We start from the raw sequence: 19,584 nt of genomic DNA, 5'->3' as shown, positions 1-19,584 counted from the left end.
AATACTGCAATAAAGAGTAATACAAGCTTTAATGTATCTAACCCGATCTGTGTACAATATAATTACTATAGGTATCTTTTTTGACAAGGAATATCTAATTAATAATTAAAACAAATATCTGTTGGGAAATTGTATAGCTGTTCTTGATTTATATTACCATGTTTGGAGTAATATTATATGGCAAAGCGTATTTAAATTTCAAATGCACAACAATACACTTGTATAAATAATGCTATAGAAAGGAATGAAAGACGTGTACTTTTTTCTTCTTCTCTTTGTTTTAATTTGCTTTGCATTGACAATTTATCTATTATATGACATACTTTAGTTTAATCATGGTGGACTTTTTATTAGACAATTAAGTTCACGTTTTTTCTCTATGCATCCTTATTTGATGAGCTGAACTAAAGAGGAAGAAAGAAGCGCTATGATTCTATAAAAAGAAATTTAGCTGGCCTTATAAATTTTCATTCGTGCTTCATTGTTGAATCTTGAGAGATGGATCTCTTTTTATTAAGCAAGATCTGTAAATGTGTAAATATAGTAACTATATATTGTGTATCTATATTTGTTAGAGATGTGGTATTTTAGAAGATAGTATAGGAATATAATATCCTGAGAATATTCTTAGGATAGATTTTAGGAAGTATGAGCTTAAACTCATGTATATATACTCTTCTTTCTGGAAATGAGAAAGTAGGTCAGATCCATCTAAAAGTTGTGCAAACTCTCTTGTATTCCCTTTCCCGTTGAAGCAGGGGTGTTGTGTATTCTCTTTTTCTTTCTTATTTATGATACTTTGAAAAAAAAGTGTAACCTTTATATGTTATTATTCTAAATGTTCATTCATTTTTTTCTTTGTTGTACTAAAATTTTTATTGATATTCTTTTTGTCTTCAAATGTTTTGCTATTTAAATGTTGACATATATCTTTGACTAAGAAAGCTAAGGAAGGAGGTGCAAATCTCTTAGTCATTTGGTATGTATACCTAGAAAGGATGTCGAATTGAGTTGTACTTCGTCTTTACTATGGATTAATTCTCATTGCTTATCTTCAAAACTTCTTATACACTTTTCTGCTTTTGCAAATAACAAAAGTTGTTATTTATTTGGTATGCGTGGAGTATAATTGTAAGAAAAATATATATATTTATGATATATAAAATAGAGTAGTGGACAACGATATTAAGCCAAATAGCGCTTTTAGGACAAAATTTAATAAGATTTAGGGTAAAGTCCAATAATATTTATGTAATGACCCAACCTGTTATTTTAACTTTTAGAACCCCGTTCCCTAAAATAAAACTTCCCGTAGGTACTTGTAATGATTTATGACTTGCGGGGATGGTTGGTTCGGGATTTGAAAGTGTTTGGGGTGAAACCGGAACACTTGGTTCCTTAAGTTGGCCTTAAAGTGCTAAGTTTGACTTCGGTCAACATTTTGAGAAAACGACTCCGGAATAGAATTTTGATGATTCCAACAGCTCCGTATGGTAATTTTGGACTTAGGAGCGTGTTCGAAATTTTATTTGGAAGTCCGTAGTTAAATTAGGCTTGAAATGGCTAAAAACAAGAATTTAAGTTTGGAAGTTTGACCGATGAGTTGACTTTTTGATATCGGAGTCGGAACCCAGTTCCGAAAATTTTTATAGCTCCGTTATGTAATTTATGACTTGTGTGTAAAATTTGAGGTCAATCGGAGTTGATTTGGTAGGCTCCGACATCGAATGTAGAAGTTGAAAACTCTTAGTTTCATTAAGCTTGAATTGGGGTATGATTCATGATTTTAGCGTTGTTTGATGTGATTTAGAGGTTCGATTAAGTTCGTATGATGTTTTAGGACTTGTTGGTATATTTGGTTGAGGTCCCGAGGGCCTCGGGTGAGTTTCGGATGGTTAACATATCAAAAGTTGGACTTAAAAAGCTGCTGCAATTTTCCCTTCTGCTGTATATTCTGGGCTATGATCGAGCCCCAGATCGAACCCAGATATCGAGCCCACGATCGAGGCCTGAGTCGAAGTCAGGGACGAGGCTCAGTATCGAAGCTACGATCGAAGGCAAAGCTCGAGGGCCATGATCGAAGGCAAGGCTCGAGGGCCAGGATCAAGACCCAAGATCGAACTTGATCGAGGCCATGACCATGTCCCAGGCTCGAGGCCTGATCGAGGCCATGAACAGCTCCGAAGATCGAGCTCCTTGATCGAGCTCCTTGATCGAGCTCCCAAGATCGAGCTCCCTGAGATCGAGCTCCCTGAGATCGAGCTCCCGAGATCGAGCTCCCCTGATCGAGCTCCTTGATCGATCTGGACAGAGCTGTAAGTTATAAAAACAGAGGACATTCGTCCCTTTTGACATTTTTGACGAACTTGAGCTTGAGCAGAGGCGACTTTTGTCAGATTTTCAAGGGAAAAATATTGGGGTAAGTGATTCTAACTAGGATTTGGTCAACATATACAAGTATATCATTGTTTTTACCATAAATTAGTGTTTTGAGATTTAAATTTGGGAAATATTTAGAAATCTCATAGAAACGAATTTTTGAGATTTCGGTATCGATTCGGAGTCGGATTTGAGTGAAACTGGTATGGTTGGACTCGTAATTGAATGGGTTATCGAATTTCGTAACTTTTGCCGGATTCCGAGATGTGGGCCTCACGGACGAATTTTTAATTTATTTCGGAATTTTTATTTTAAAATGTAGTATTTTCTTATAGAATTGATTCCTATAATTTTTAGTGATTGTATCGAATTATTTTGGATAGATTCGAGCCAGACAGAGTTGGATAATCGTGGAAAAGGCCTTATAGTGGATTAATTGGAGCAAGACGAGGTAAGTCTCTTGTCTAATCTTGTGAGGGGAAAATTACCCCATAGGGATTAAATTGAATAATTGTTGCTAATTGCGGGGGCTACGTACGCACGAGGTGACGAGAATCCGTGCGTAGCTACTATTAATGCTAAAGTCCGGGTAGTTTAAGACTCAAAGCATGAATTACTTGTGTGAATTGTATTCTTTATTAATTAAAATAATTGATGTATATATTGTGAATTGTTATGAAAAGTAGAAAAATATGAAATTTTCATATGCTTAATTTTTGTTTAAATCAATTAATTGTTAAAAGAAATTATTCTCCTCCCAAATTTATCTTATAATAAATATACTCTCCTTCCGGAGGCACATAAGAAAATGTCCTCCTTTCTTGTGGAGCGGGCCGAACGCCTCGGCAGGATAGATGCATCTATGGATCGCGCCGCACGTCCCTCGGCAGTGTACACGACACTCTGGATCGGGTCGTACGTCCTCGGCAGAAATCGTGCTTAATAATAATAATTACACGATACTTTAATAATTTATTTCAGCTTGTGAAGCTAATTAATAAATTGAAAAATCCTTGAAATTTAATAAATTATTACTCTTGCTTGTTAAGGAATTAATTCTTACTCCTGTAAATGAGGTTTAATTGATAAATTAGAAATTATTTGAATTGAAGGAATTTAATTAATATATTGAGAATTGTTACATTTGAAGGAATTTGATTATTTCTACTGATTAAATAAATTATTGTAAATTTTGTAAATCATGCTGATTTAAATATCCTAGTTTTATTTCAGTTATTATTATTGACCCATAGTGAGTGTCAAAGTCGGCCATCTCGTCTCTACCACTTCGAGATTAGGCTTGATACTTACTGGCTACACATTGTTTATATACTCATACTACACTTGCTGCATTTTTTGTGCAGGATCTGAGATAGGTACTAGTGGAGAACCTATCATCACATACCCACATCATCCCGAGACATAGTGGTGAGCTGCCTTTCTGAGCCGTTCTGCAGCTACCAGTGTCTCTTCTTATATTTATATTCTGTCTATTTCATTTCAGACAGTATTTGAAGTTTTGTATAATCTACTAGATGCTCATGCACTTGTGACACCGGGTCTTGGCACACACATTGGTAGAAGTTGGTATTTTATTATTTTCTTGGAATAAAAGTTTAACCAATGTACGTTTAATTTATTAGTTGGCTTGCCTAGCTTAGTGTTGGGCGCCATCACGACCTATAGGTGAAATTGGGTCGTCACACTGCAGAATGTTTTGCATAGAATTAGCACAAATCTACTAAAAATTATCAACATAAATAAATATATGCCAAGTGACAAGCTAAAAAAAAGCCACTTGATAATTTTAAGATAATATCTGTTAGACTATGTAATAAAATTAAATTTGAATTAAAAGATAAACATTTGAATCTATTGTTAATTAAGGATTTTGAATTGATGAAATATAAAAATAGTTATTTTGAATTAAAAGATAAACATCTTTTTAAAAAACAATGAGAATAATGGTGAAAGATATTATTTAAACAAAAGTTTTCAATTAGTAAACTTAAGACTTTCTATATATAAATATAAAGTTATCGAATTTGGACTGGAATATAAAAAAATTATTTTAAATTGAAAGATAAACAATTTTATGAAAAGCATGAATAATAAAGGTAAAGGACATTATTTTAAACAAAAGATTCAATTAATAAACGTAATGTTCTTCTAAAATCATGAAAGTAGTATTGCACTTATAAGTAAAAATGTTTAAGAATATCTTATAAGCAATTAACTAAAATTTATTTGATTTCTCCAACAATAACGTAATATCATTTTTTGACAAAAAGAATTACAGGAGCATCATTTTCTTTGATGCACGAATAGTGTAACTACAAGTCGTTGTTGCAATTAATGTAACTCTCTACCAATTTGAAACATGGAATAAAAATTTTAAGATTTTTACCTACTAAAGATAAAATATAAAATTTAATTATATTGATTTGAGTTATATATGTACAAAAGTAATATATGTAGATATATACAAAAGTAAGAATATAATATCGATATTTATAATCCACATATCTAATTGAACAAAAAATGATCATCCCAATAATAATTTTGACTCTATCCCCAACAGATAAAATACATTCTAATCCAATCGAAGATAATTTTCACATTATTATTTTTTAAATTATTAAAAGCTATGGCGAATAATTTTTCTCACATGGGATTGTTTCTAAATAAATATATATATTTACAAAAGAACCCCTTTATGGTCTTCATTACGAGTTACAAGTAGGAAGAAATCAAAAATTTTAATGATGATGATTACGATGAAAATGATGAATAAATAACAAATGAAGTTAGAAAAATAGTAAACAAAACATTTTTAGATTCATTTAACTATAATGTATTCTTATTCATTTTGAATCATGTTATATTTTTAGATTCTTTATAGCACAAACTATATAATTACTTCACCCGTCTTAATTTATGCGACACTCTTTCCTTTTTAGTCAGTCTAAAAAAGAATGTCACCTTCCTTACTTAGAGATAATATATCTGTAGAATTTATACTTTACGTTGAATTGACTTAAAGGCACACAAATATTTATGGTTTTTTTTTATAATAAATTTCAAAAGTCTTTCCTTATTTTTAAACTCCATACTAAGTCAAACACCGCCACATAAATTACAAAGGAGCGAGTATGATATTTGAGTATCATGCAAGAATTATTAGATGATTATATGATTCGTTTAATTTAATTACATATATTTTCTATTATAAGAGTAGTTACACTGAGATAAGACAACAATTATAATTTTGTTAAAAAGGACAATCTAATATATTCAAACAAATCAGATCATGAATGTTTGATATGATTAATATTCTTTATTGCATGTTTGGCCAATCTTCTAAAATCAGCTTATTTTGAGATGTGTTTTTCTCAAAAAAGCTTTTTAAAAAAAGTACTTTTGGTCAGAAGTAATTTATGTTTGGCTACTTAGTTTGAAAAGTATTTTTGAGTAGCAATTAATGTTTGACCAAACTTTTAAAAAGTACTTTTAAGTATATTTTTCTCAAATGTGCTTTTCAAAAAAGTGCTTTTGGAGAGAAGCTATTTTTTTCTGCTTCTCATAAACTGCTTGTGTTCTCCTCAAAAGTATTTTTTTCCTTCCAAAATCTTGTCCAAACACCTTAGTTTTAGAAAAAAATACTTTTGCCTCAAAAGAAGCTTGGCTAAACAGGCTAATAATGTATGCGCATTGCGCGGGTACTAATACTAGTTCGTATTTAAAAATCTGCAATATTTCCAAATATTGAAACTAACATATCTCCTTCATTATAAGGTCAAATGTAGTGACTCAAAAGCCTAACTTGGCTGAAATTTAATTAGAAATCTATTGGAGGTATTAAAAGCGAGTTTCGGGATTGTTTGGCACAAGAAATGAGGCAGAACAGCTGGACAGAAGCATATAATATCGAGGGTTTGTTCATTTGGTCATATTTTGAGTTGGAAAACTCGGACTTGGGTGATTTTTGAGGCGATTTTCACCACATGAATTGGGGTAAGTATTGTCTACTCAATTTTTATTATATTTCAAGAATCTATCTTCATTTTTGGCATTTGGTTGATGATTTCAAAAGAGAAATTGAGGGGTTTTGTCTAAAATTTTATAAAGTGAATTTTTGAGTTTTGAACATCGATTCAGAGTCAGATTTGAGTGAAACTAGTTTGGTTGGACTCGCAACTGAATGAGCTATTATATTTTTGAGTTTTGTCGGATTTCGAGGTACGGGCCCGGGTTTGACGTTTTGGTTGTTTATGGGCTTTTGATTAAAGATTCGACCTTTATCAATTGGGTTTATTTCCTTTGGCATTCTTTGATGTTCTTGAGTTGCTTTTGGCTAGTTTCGAGCCTTTCAGAGGTCGGTACGCAAAGGATGACATTTTTAGAGTATTGTTTGGCTTACTTGGTAATGGATTCGGCTTGTTCGAGGTAAGTAACACTTCTAAATTTGTCTTGAGGTTATGAACCCTTGAACATACGTGTTATGTGTTTGGTGTTGAGGTGACACACATGCTAGGTGACGGGCGTGTGGGCGTGCACCGTGTGAATTATGATTCGGTGGATTCTGTGGTACTGTGTAGTTACCAAATCTTGTTTCTATCCATGAAATTTCTACGTGTTAGAGTAATTGAGATGTGATCTATATTATAAACCATGTTTAGGCTATATGCTTATTCTGTTGGGACCCACTGAGGTCATTTCTGCTGTTGAGTTATTTGCTTAAATTGAAATTTCATGCTCAGTCATATTCATTCATTTGCATATCATATCTAAGTTTTTGTTATCATTTATTGTTACATCATGTATCATTATTTGGGCTGATGGGCATGAGATTTGTGAGCTAGAGAGAATGGAGATATTGATGACTGAGTAAGGCTGAGGGCCTGATTGTGAGTGATGATTATGGTATCGGGTTGCATGCCGCAATAGACTTTATTGATTCATGATGGGATTGGGCTGCACTTCGCAGCATGCCATGTTGGCTTATATTAGCGCTTGGGCAGGATCTATCCCTCCGGAGTCTAACATACCACCAGTGAGCACAGGGACCGAGTGCCGAGTGATTGAGTGTATCGAGTGATTGAGTGTGAGACAATGAGATTGAGTACTCTGATAGTGTGAGTACATGAGTTTATCACTATGGTGCATTACAATTGACATGCATACTTGGCATGTGGGTATAGAGATGCATTTCCTCATGCTATACGGTATTGTGACATTTATGACTTCTCATATACATTGACATGTAGGCATAGAGATGTACTTTCCTCATGCCATTTAATAATGGAACATCTTATCCGTTGTTGAAAGTTTTTGGAAAAATCACAGTTTCCTGACATACTCACATTTTGGTGATTTCGGTGAAAGACTTGAGTTTTACTATTATACCTGAAAAGCATGCCTATTTTTCGTAACTATGAACGAGCTGAACATCGTATATTTGAATATTACTTGTACTATTTTCATTATATTGTTGCGAGTTGTTCTTGGCTGTTGGTGTTGGACTTTGATCGTTGTCCAAGCTCGTCATTGCTTTCAACCTAAGGTTAGGTCTGTTACTTATTGAGTACATGGGGTCGTTGTACTTATACTACACTTCTGCACCTTGCGTGCAGATTTTGGAGCTGATGTTGTTGTGTATGACGAGAGCTGGCATTGAAGATGTACCTGCGTTCCTGTTATAGCTGCCTCCTATTCTTGGTAATTTTAGATTTATAAATCTGTTTATGTACGTTTTGAATAGATGATGTATTTATTTTATACCCGCTTTGTAAACTCTAAGTCTTAGAAGCTCATAATTTGTACTACCAGTCCTTGGGGAGTTGTATAAAATTCAGTTATTTCATTTTTGACTCTTATCATTATCATTATATTGTGGTTTATTATTAATTGGATTACCTAACGGGTTAGGTTAGGTGCCATCACGACTAGTTAGATTTTGGGTCGTGATAACCATTGACTGAGCAAAGAACATGAGTAATTGCACACACACTCACAGGATTCCTTCTGTGCTTTATGACTTGATTACATTATTGTTCCGTACTTGTTAAATTGATGAAACTGTACAGGTTATAGCAAGTATCATTTATAAATCTAGCTTCTTTCACCTTGTCGAGGTTAGTTATGATACTTGCTGAGTAAATTGAGTTTGTTTTACTCATACTACACTATGCACTTAACTGTGCAGATCCAAGTGTTGGTACTAGCTTTCAGTAGCAGAGTTTCCTGTTGAGGGGGTTATCGAGAGGCGAGGTAGAGCTGCATTTCCGCCCGCAGTCTTGACTTTTCTTTCCTTATTTACTGTTGTTTTAGTTCAGACAGTTTTGTTATTTAGTTTTCAGACTTGTATTCCATTGTAGAGTTCACGACACTGTACTCACCAGTTTCTGGGGGATTTATCATGTAGTAGCGGTATTTTGCTATATTGAGGTGTCAGACTTATGTTATTACTGTAGATTTTGTTATTTTAGTTCTTTATTGTTATGTTCGACTTTTTTAGCCAGTGTGTTATGTACCATTACGACGGGTTGGGATTTTGGATCGTGACACTATTAAACGGAACCATGAAATAATTATTTTTGAGGTATGAAAGTAGATTCTCAACCTAATCTAGATTCTTAGGATTCACTTGTTCCTTATGAATTTTCAAACATGGGCATCATTTCATTATCAACGGAAAGTTATGCCAACGGCATGATTTAGAGAGTTTAAAAGTGAAGGCAGTTTTATACTCTCACATTAATTTGAAATCTAGCAATTGGCCCAAAAGATGTGTCACAATCCAAAATCCACTATAAGTCGTGATGGCGCCTAACGCCGCCGTCAGGCAAGCCAACGTTGGTTTATCAATTTATTTACTCATTTTATTACTTTCGAGATCATAATGTTCATTGACTAAATAGTATAAAGTGGAATTTACATGGTAAAAAGATAATAACTACGTGAACTACAATAACGAACATGCAACGACCCGACCGGTCGTTTTGAGTATTACAGCCCCTTTCCCCCATTTACTGCTATGTTTGTGCTTTATAGCTGTTATACGACTTATCGGGTTAGTTAGTTCGGGTCTGAAGAGAATTTAGAGTGAAATGAGACAATTAGTCTCTTAAATGGAAAGCTTAAGTTGAAAAAGTCGACTGGATATAGATCTATATGTAAACGATCTCGGATTCGAATTCTGATGATTTCAATAGCTCTGTATGGTATTTTGGGCTTAGGAGCGTGTCTGAAAAATTATTTGGAAGCCCGTAGCTAAATTAGGCTTAAAATGGCTAAAATAGAAATTTTAGTTTGGAAGTTTGATAGGGAGTTGACTTTCTGATATTGGGGCCAGAATCCGATTCTGAAAATTAGAATACCTCAATTATGTCATTTATGACTTGTGTGCAAAATTTGAGGTCAATCGGACTTGATTTGATAGGTTTCGGCATTGGAGGTAGAAGTTGGAAATTGTTAGTTTTTCATTATGCTTGAATTGGAGTGCGATTTGTGTTTTTTATATTTTTTGATGGGATTTGAGGGCTTGACTAAGTTCGTATGATGTTTTAGGACTTTTTGATGTATTTGGTTGAGGTCCCGAGGGCCTCAGGTGAGTTTCGGATGGTTAACGGATCAATTTTTGAACTTGAAATTTTGCTGGAATTTTCTGATATCTGTATTTGGTTTCCTTCTACGCGATCGCGTGAGAAGGCCTGCGATCGTGTAGGGTTAATTGGGGGCTGCTGAGTTTTGTTGTATGCGATCGCCTGAGGACGACCGTAATCGCGTAGCTCGGAAGAAGAAATGCATCGCGAACGCGTGGATCGAGCCGCGTTCCCAAAGAGGAGGTGAGGCAGCTGGGGTTCGTGAGCATTGTTCTATGCGAACACGTGGGCTGTCCGCGATCGCGTAGTCTTGGGAAGCTCATGCTTCGCTTTCGCATGTGTTATGGTGCTGTCGCATAGAGAAGTTTTTGGGGGCAGTGTATTTTGGTCTTCGCGATCGCATAACCTTGTACGCGATCGCATAGGGTTATTTTGGGCAGTGAAAATGTTGTGCTTCGCGATCGTAGGACTTGGTCCGCTATCGCATAGAAGAAATGACTAGGCAGAGAGTTTAAGTTCTGAAAATGGGACTTCGTCCCATTTTTCATTTTTATCGATTTGGAGCTCGGGAAGAGGCGATTTTTGGGTGATTTTCAAGAAAAACAACGGGGTAAGTGTTCTTAACTCAATATTGGTCAAATTACCCGAATTCATGGTTGTTTTTAACATTTAATTGGTGAATTAATTTGGAAAGTTGTGAAAACCCTCTTGGTTTAATTTGAAGATTTGAGGGTCGAGTTGATGTTGGATTTGAGTAAAATTTATATGGTTGAACTTGTAAATGGATGGGTTGTCGGATTGTGTGAGCTTCATCAGATTCCGAGATATGGGCCCCACGGGCGATTTTTGGAGTGTAATTTCGGATTTTGTGGGAAAATATTAGTATTTTGATATGGAATTAATTTCTATAAATTGTGTGGACTGAATCAAATTTATTGTGGCTAGATTCAAGGCATTCAGGAGTTGATACGCGCAGAATGGGATTTCTGGAGCATTATTTAGCTTGCTCGGCATTGGATTCATCTTGTTCGAGGTAAGTAACTCTTCTAATCTTGGAGTTGAGGGTATGAACCCTGAATATACGTATTATGTGAATTTTTTGGAGGTGACGCACATGCTAGGTGACGGGCGTGTGGGCGTGCACCATAGAAATTATGACGTAATTATTTCCGTGAAATTCTATAGTCAAATAATCTTGGCATTTTCCATGTAAATTTATGTGAAATTGAGCTGAGAATCATATTAAAAATCATGCTGAGGCTATGTGCCAGTATTATTTAGACCCACAGTGGTCATATTGCTGTGAATTACTTGTTTAAATTGAAATTTCATACTCAGTCATATTCATTTCATTGCATATCATATCTCAGTCTATATTGTTATCTATTGATGCATCATATCATCATTTTGGGCTAGTTTCATGACATTTTGAGCCCGAGAGACTGGAGAGATTGATGACTGAGTGAGGCCGAGGGCCTGATTATAAGGATAATTATGGGATCAGGCTGCACGCCGCAGCATGCCATATTGGCTTTATATACTTTATCATTATGTGGATCGGGACTGCCCGCCTGCAGCAGGCCTTATATGTTTTATTATAGCACGTGAGTTGTCCGTGCGGATACAAATATTGATACTATAGCACGTGAGTTGTCCGTGCACCACGTGAATTATCCGTGCAGATTATAGCGCTTGGGCTGAAGGAGCCCCTCCGGAGTCTGTACACACCCCCAGTGAGCGCAGGTACCTATTGAGTGCGAGTGCCGAGTGCCGAGCGATTGGGAGGACTGAGTGACTGTGAGGACTGAGTGATAGAGAGGACTGAGTGAAATGATACTTTGAGAGTATGCATATGATTTTATCACTGAGTTGCATCGCATTGACATGCGCATTTGACATACAGGCATAGAGATGCATTTTCCTCATGTTGTACGGTATCACGTCATTTGTGACTTCTCACACATTTTTGCATATGGGCATAGTGATGCATTTTCCACTGGTTATCTGGAAAGAAAACGAGACATCTTATTTATTATTGAAAGGATTTTTTGGAAAATTACTGTTTTCAAACTTACTCATATTTTTGGTAACTTCGGTGAACGACTTGAGTTTTCACTGATATACTTCAACGGCAGAACTATTTTCAGAAATCAAGATTTAAGCTGAGCATTTTATCTTTGAGTTACTTCTTTTATTACTTGCGTTATGTTGTTATGAACTGATGTTGGTTATTGGAGTTGGACTCTGACCTTGGTACCAGCTAGTCACTACTTTCAACCTAAGGTTAGGTTTGTTACTTATTGAGTACATAGAGTCAGTTGTCCTCATACTACACTTTTGCACCTTGCATGTAGATATTGGATGTTGATGTTGTTGTGATCGACGGGAGCTGGATTTGAAGACGTACCTGCATTCTGGTTGTAGCTTCCTCTTGTTCATGGTAGCCTTAGATTTATAAAAATCTATTTATGTACATTTCGAATAGATGATGTATTTATTTCATACCAGCTTTATAATTTCTAATTTTAGAAGCTTATGATTTGTACTACCAATCCTTGGGGAGTGAATTAGAGTCAGTTAAATATTAATTGAATCGGATTATTGTTATTGGGCTTACCTAGCAGGTGAGGTTTGGTGCCATCACGGCTAGTTAGATTTTTGGGTCGTGACAAGTTGGTATCAGAGCTCTAGGTTCATAGGTTCTACGAGTCATGAGCAAGTATCTAGTAGAGTCTTGCAGATCGGTATGATGACGTCCATATTTATCTTCGAGAGGCTACATGGCATTTAGGATAATTTTCCATCTTTTTTTCCTTATCGTGCGGAATTGATTCAGCTTGAAATGTAACGCTTTGAATTCCTTCCACGCATTCGTGTCCGTATGTGAGCGCTCGGTATCAGCTGTGTATCATCGGCTTGTGATTTTAGGGATGATGTGCGAGATGTGTATTCTGTGTTTTGGTGATGGGCCAGTCTGGAGGACTTGAGGTCATGATTGAACCGCAGCTTAAGTTCGGTAGCTTCAGTTGTAACTTGTACATTTGGACTCATATGTCCTATAATGTCCCTACGAGTGGAATTTGTGGCTCGATGAGCATTGAAATGGCTTTGTGATAAGTATGATGTAACTGCGTGATGTGTTAAGACGATGTGAATGTGGCGAGAAGTGTTTCCTTGAAGTGTAGAGGAAGGCCATTGGGTGCTTGATTTTCATTTTGATGTGACGTACAGTCTCGAGTATGAATGTTTTGAAAGATCTTTCACGTTGCTAAATTTTGGGGCAAATTAAATTCTCATGTCTGGTTAATGAGTTTGGACTCAGAAAGATTAAGTGATTTCATAGTAATTGTGGTTGCGAAAAGGTATAACAAGATGCCAATTTGAGACTAAGCAGGTGGGTTATCTTCTGTGGGGTAATCTACGTTGGTGTGTTCCTTATGATGTGAATAGAGAGTTTCCTTTCTGCCAACGGGGCGTATGTGTTGAGACTTGAATTTGAATCAGGTTGATAAAGTTGACTTGAATGTTAAGGGAATGGATGCGAGCTTAGCGGACGATTGAGGTATTTTTATGGTTGGCGTGGTATGAGCTTGAGAAGAATTTTCTTTAAACTGACCATGGTGTTATGGCAGTAATAGAATATGGGTACTGCGAATTATCGAGTGTTTTAATTGATGACTTTGAGCCAAGTGGGGGAGCATGCTATTGATAATTCAATTCATGGTTATGTGTCAATTTTTTTTTGTTTTGGTCTGAAGTATACTTGGGAATCAGTGATGACGTGCAGAGGTGGAGTTCGAGAATGACTCGAGTAAGGAAATTTCTAGATAAGGGTTATATTGCGCTTTATGAGTATATAAATATCGTGGGATGAGTGAGTTGTTATTTGTGAATGATGTAGTCTCACGAAGTATGAATTTGATAGGTGGTATTAAAGTAGAGTTACTTCTTTGAGTGTTGTCGTACTAATGGGGCACGTGTCTTTTGACCCATTTGGGAGGTGTAATTTGGATTTGAACAAAGGGGGTGACTCTCGAGAAAGTTCTAATGGATTCAAGATTAATATGTAACAATTGAGAATTTTTGGTGGATTTGTTTATGGCTAAAATCTGAGATTTAAGTTGGATGATGTCGAGACTTGTGGCATTTTTTTATATCATTATGGATTTTATATTTCGGTATCAGGAAGGTGAATAAAACGGCCTTAGACTTAAATAAGGTATTTTCAGAGTGGGTGTTTCGGTTGTGGTATTTATAGGGGTAATTATGATGTAGTGAGACTCTACAGATGTTTTGGTGGCAATATTCTTGGGTTTTTCTAACCTACGTGGTTTTGTCGAGTTAGAGGAATTTAGTTCTAATCGCTTGGTTATATGCAGATGGATTTCAAAGTGTTCTTGATGGTTTATACCATGGTTTGAACCAGATATTTTCTACTGGTGTGGAGAACGTGTTGTATATTATGACTTCCTCCTGGAAGGAAGCAAGAGGAAGGTTTCTAACTAACCAGGTATGTAATTTGCTGGTGACTCAGAGTTGATAATGGGATTCCTGTACTTGTCACATGATGGCATAATAGATGTGGTGTGTTGTGTGGGATTAGGATGTACATGTACAAGGTGACAGTTCAGTCTTGAAGAGAAGGTAACGAATGTTGGACAGCATAGTCAGTTTCAGATATTTCGATGAATGTTATAACTGCTCGGTAATTCCTGAGAAGGGTGCGCATTTTAGAAGGCGCATTGTGTTTTGACTTACGAGTTTGTTGGTATTGCAGTACTCACCAGGTTGATAGACTGCAGATATTCAAATTATTGCTATGTGGCATGGAAGAATTATGAAAGTATTCCTCATGGGATTATCGTGAATGAAAGATGTGCTAGTCATTTTAGTACTGGAGTTGGGATCCGTTATGGTGATTCGTGTGTTCGATGAATTTGGAGACTGGGAGTTCTCAGAAGTATATTGTTTTAGGTTGTGGCCTATATGAGGTGAGTATTTTATTTTAACTCAGTGGATGCGCTAGTTGCGTTAATTATTTGTGATAGCTACGCGCTATAAGTGTGCATATATGTGAGGTCTGAGCCAATGTGCGGGCATTGGAGCAGGTATTTATACTCAAAAGAATGGTTAGGCTATGATATGCCTAGAGTTGACTGTTAAGCGTAAAGTTATAAAGTTTCTCGTGTTCTTACCTTTGTTGAGAACTATCAGGGCTACACTTTAGGTTACAAAGAGGCTAATTCCCTGAATAAACAGGGTAGTTACTATTTCTACGTTAAGTTGCCGATTTGAAGTATGATAGCAGACTTTGCACATGATTACACTATGGCATGCTATTTCTACCAGTCCATGAGCATGAGAATCTTATTTCATTATCATATACAAGTGTACTTGTTTAATTGCTCCTATATGATATGCTGGGACTGGAGGCCTGTGACCATGTCAGGCGATTCATATTACTGACACGTGGGTTGTCCGTGCTGTGTGTGGGAATTTTATTTCTATGATAATTTATCTGATTCATTAACTTCCTTCCTCTACAAGTATGCACATGCGCCTATGATTATCCTCTTCACAAAATTTGAGGAGTTGGTTGTAACATTGTGGTTGTGGTGGTGCTTGTTGAACTTGCAATATGGTTCTCTTCCTTGAGACATCTCCCATATTTGGGTACACGGATTGCGCAGTTGTGGCTGGAGTTATATTGATGTGGCGTGTATGTGGGATAGTTGTGTTTAATAATATAAGGTCATTGGACCTAAAACGGGTACTATCAGGTTTGATTACGGTATATTCGGGAGTATAATATTGAAAGTCGGCTTAGAAAGTGATTATGGTTATAGTTGGGGCGAGAGAGCTCCATGACTTGTTGATCTGATAAGGGGTCATGATATTTCCGCGTGTTTCTTTCATTATCAGCAGTGTACGAAGGTTATTGAACGAAGGGTTTTGTTTGATATGGGATTTAATATCAGTATCGGGTTAATTTTGGAGTAGTCACTGTGATCGGAAATGGTGCTACGAGCATGCAAGTGGTGTAGTATGTTATGTGATTGTATCCGTGGTTATGGTTATGGCTCGATGCAGCTTGTTCAGACTTATGCAGTGTGTAAATGTGAGATTCGGGTCTTGTAAGAAATTCAAAATATTGGGAATTGAATTCCAAGGGTTTTACGGACTAAGGTTAAAGTAATAATCTTCAATTGTATTGTGATGTCAGACCTATATAGAATAGGGTGGCATGGGATCACCCCCGGGTACGTGCGTGGTAATATGGAATACTGATTTGATGGCTTGGAAACAACTCTTCGCACGTTCGAGGAGGAACGTATAATTAAGTGGGGGAGAATGTAACGACCCGGCCGATCATTTTGAGTATTACAGCCTCGTTCCCACATTTACTGCTCCATTTGTGCTTTATAGCTGTTGTATGACTTATTGGGTTAGTTAGTTCGGGTCCGGAGAGAATTTAGAGTTAAATGAGACACTTACTCTATTAAATGGAAAGCTTAGGTTGGAAAAGTTGACTGGATGTTGATCTATGTGTAAACAACCTCGGATTCGAATTCTAATTATTTCAATAGCTCTGTATGGTGATTTTGGACTTAGGAGAGTGTCCAGAAAATTATTTTGAAGCCCGTAGCTAAATTAGGCTTGAAATGGCTAAAATAGAAATTTAAGTTTGGAAGTTTGACCGGGGAGTTAACTTTTTTGATATCGGGGCCGGAATCCAATTCTGAAAATTGAAATACCTCCATTATGTCATTTATGACTTGTGTGCAAAATTTGAGGTCAATCAGACTTGATTTGATAGGTTTCGGCATTGAAGGTAGAAGTTGGAAATTGTTAGTTTTTCATTGGGCTTGAATTGGAGTGCGATTTTTGTTTTTTATGTTGTTTGATATGATTTGAGGGCTCGACTAAGTTCGTATGATGTTTTAGGACTTGTTGGTTTATTTTGTTGAGGTCCTGAGGGCCTCGGGTGAGTTTCGGATTGTTAACAGATCAATTTTTGGATTTGGAATTTTGCTGGAATTTTCTGATATTTGTATCTGGTTTCCTTCTACGCGATCGCGTGAGAAGGTCTGCGATCGCGTAGGGTTAATTGGGGGCTGCTGAAATTTGTTGTATGCGATCGCCTGGGGACGACCGCGATCGTGTAGCTCTGAAGAAAGAATGCATCGCGAACGAGTGGATCAAGCCGCGTTCGCGAAGTGGACGTGAGGCAGCTGGGTTCGCGAGCATTATTCTATGTGAACGCATGGGCCGTCCGCGATCGCGTAGGCCTAGGAAGCTCGTGCTTCGCGTTCGCGTAGAGACGTTTTTGGGGGCAGTGTATTTTGGCCTTCACGATCGCATAACCGTGTATGCGATCGCATAGGGTTATTTTGGGCAGTGAAAATGTTGTGCTTCGCGATCGCGGGACTTGGTCCGCGATCGCATAGAAGAAATGACTGGGCAGAGAGTTTAAGTTCTGAAAATGGGACTTCGTCCCAATTTCTATTTTTACCGATTTGGATCTCGAGAAGAGGCAATTTTTGGGAGATTTTCAAGAAAAACAACGGGGTAAGTGTTCTTAACTCAATATTGGTCAAATTACCCGAATCCATGGTTGTTTTTAACATTTAATTGGTGAATTAAGTTGGACAATTGTGAAAACCCTCTTGGTTTAATTTGAAGATTTGAGGGTCGAGTTGATATCGGATTTGAGTAAAATTTGTATGGTTGAACTTGTAATTGGATGGGTTGTCGGATTTTGTGAGTTTCATCGGATTCCGAGACATGGGCCCCACAGGCGATTTTTGGAGTGTAATTTCAGATTTTGTGGGACAATATTAGTATTTTAATATGGAATTAATTCTTACAAATTGTGTGGACTAAATCAAATTTATTGTGGCTAGATTCGAGCCGTTCAGGAGTTGATATGCGCAGAATGGGATTTCTGGAGCATTATTTAGCTTGCTCGGCATTGGATTCGTCTTGTTCGAGGTAAGTAACTGTCACGGCCCAAAATCCGACTAGTCGTGATAGCACCTAACCCACCCGCTAGGTAAGCCACTTAACCACTAACCAATTCCAATAACAATTAATAAAGCAATTTAAGTAAATAACTATCTTAACCTTATACATTCTCCAAGAACTGGTAGTACAAATCACGAGCTTCTAAGAATAGAGTATACAAAACTGGTATGAAGTAATACATCATCTATTTGAAAAGTACATAAATAAAGTTTTATGAATCTACGGCTACAATTAACAAGAGGCAGCTACAACCGGAACGCAGGTACATCTTCAGATCCAGCTCCCAACAAACACAACAACATCAACATCCAATATCTGCACGCAAGGTGCAGAAGTGTAATATGAGTACAACCAACCCCATGTACTCAATAAGTAACAAACCTAACCTTAGGTTTAAAATAGTGACGAGCTTTTACCAAGGTCGGGTCCAAAACCAATAGTCCACAAGAGTCCATAACAACGTAAACAAGTAAGACCAGAAGTAACTCAATAATCAAATGCTCAGCAAAAACATGATTTCTGAAAATAGTTCTGCCTTTCAAGTAGATCAATGAAAACCCAAATCGTTTACCGGAGTTGCCAAAAATATGAATAAGTTTGAAAACAATAATTTTTCCAAAATCCTTTCAATAATAAATAAGATATTTCATTTTTCTTTCCAGATAACCAGTGTAAAACAAATGCATCACTATGCCTATCTGGCAACATGTGTGAGAAATCATAAATGATATATTATCATACAACATGAGGAAAAATATATCTCTTTTCCTGTATGTCATGTGTGCATGTCAATGCAATGTATCTCATAGATGAAGTCATATGCATACTCTCAGAGTATCAATTCACTCAGTCCTCCTCATCACTCAGTCCTCACAGTCACTCAGTCCTCACAGTCACTCAATCCTCTCAATCGCTTGGCACTCGCACTCAATAGGTACCTGCGCTCACTAGGGGTGTGTACAGACTCCGGAGGGGTTCCTTCAGCCCAAGCGCTATAACAAGCCAATCATGGCATAAATCAGTCAACCATGTTGCGGCGTGCAGTCCAATCCCATAAATAATAATATATATAAATCCAATATGGCATGTTGCGGCGTGCAACCCGATCCCATAATCATCTTCACAATCAGGCCCTCTGCCCCACTCAGTCATCAATCTCTCCAGTCTCTCGGGCTTACAATGTCATGAAACCAGCCCAAAAATGATGATATGATGTATTAATAAATAACAACAGAGACTGAGATATTATATGTAATGAAATGAATACGACTAAGTATGAATTTTTAATTTAAAACAAATAATTTACAGTAATATGACCTCTGTGGGTCCCAATAATATTGGCACATAGCCTCAACATGATTTTTAATATGATTCTCAACTCAATTTCTTTAACACATAAAACTGAATGGAAGATGCCAAGATTATTTGACTACAAAATTCCACGGAATAATTATGTCACAATTCCTATGGTGCACGCCCACACGCCCGTCACCTAGCATATACGTCACTTCCAAACAATTCACATAATACATATATACAGGGTTCATACCCTCAACTCCAAGATTGGAAGAGTTAC

This window comes from Nicotiana tabacum, chromosome 13, assembly GCF_000715075.1.
Source record: "Nicotiana tabacum cultivar K326 chromosome 13, ASM71507v2, whole genome shotgun sequence".
In the NCBI taxonomy this organism is placed as follows: Eukaryota; Viridiplantae; Streptophyta; class Magnoliopsida; order Solanales; family Solanaceae; genus Nicotiana; species Nicotiana tabacum.
This window is presented reverse-complemented; position numbering follows the sequence as displayed.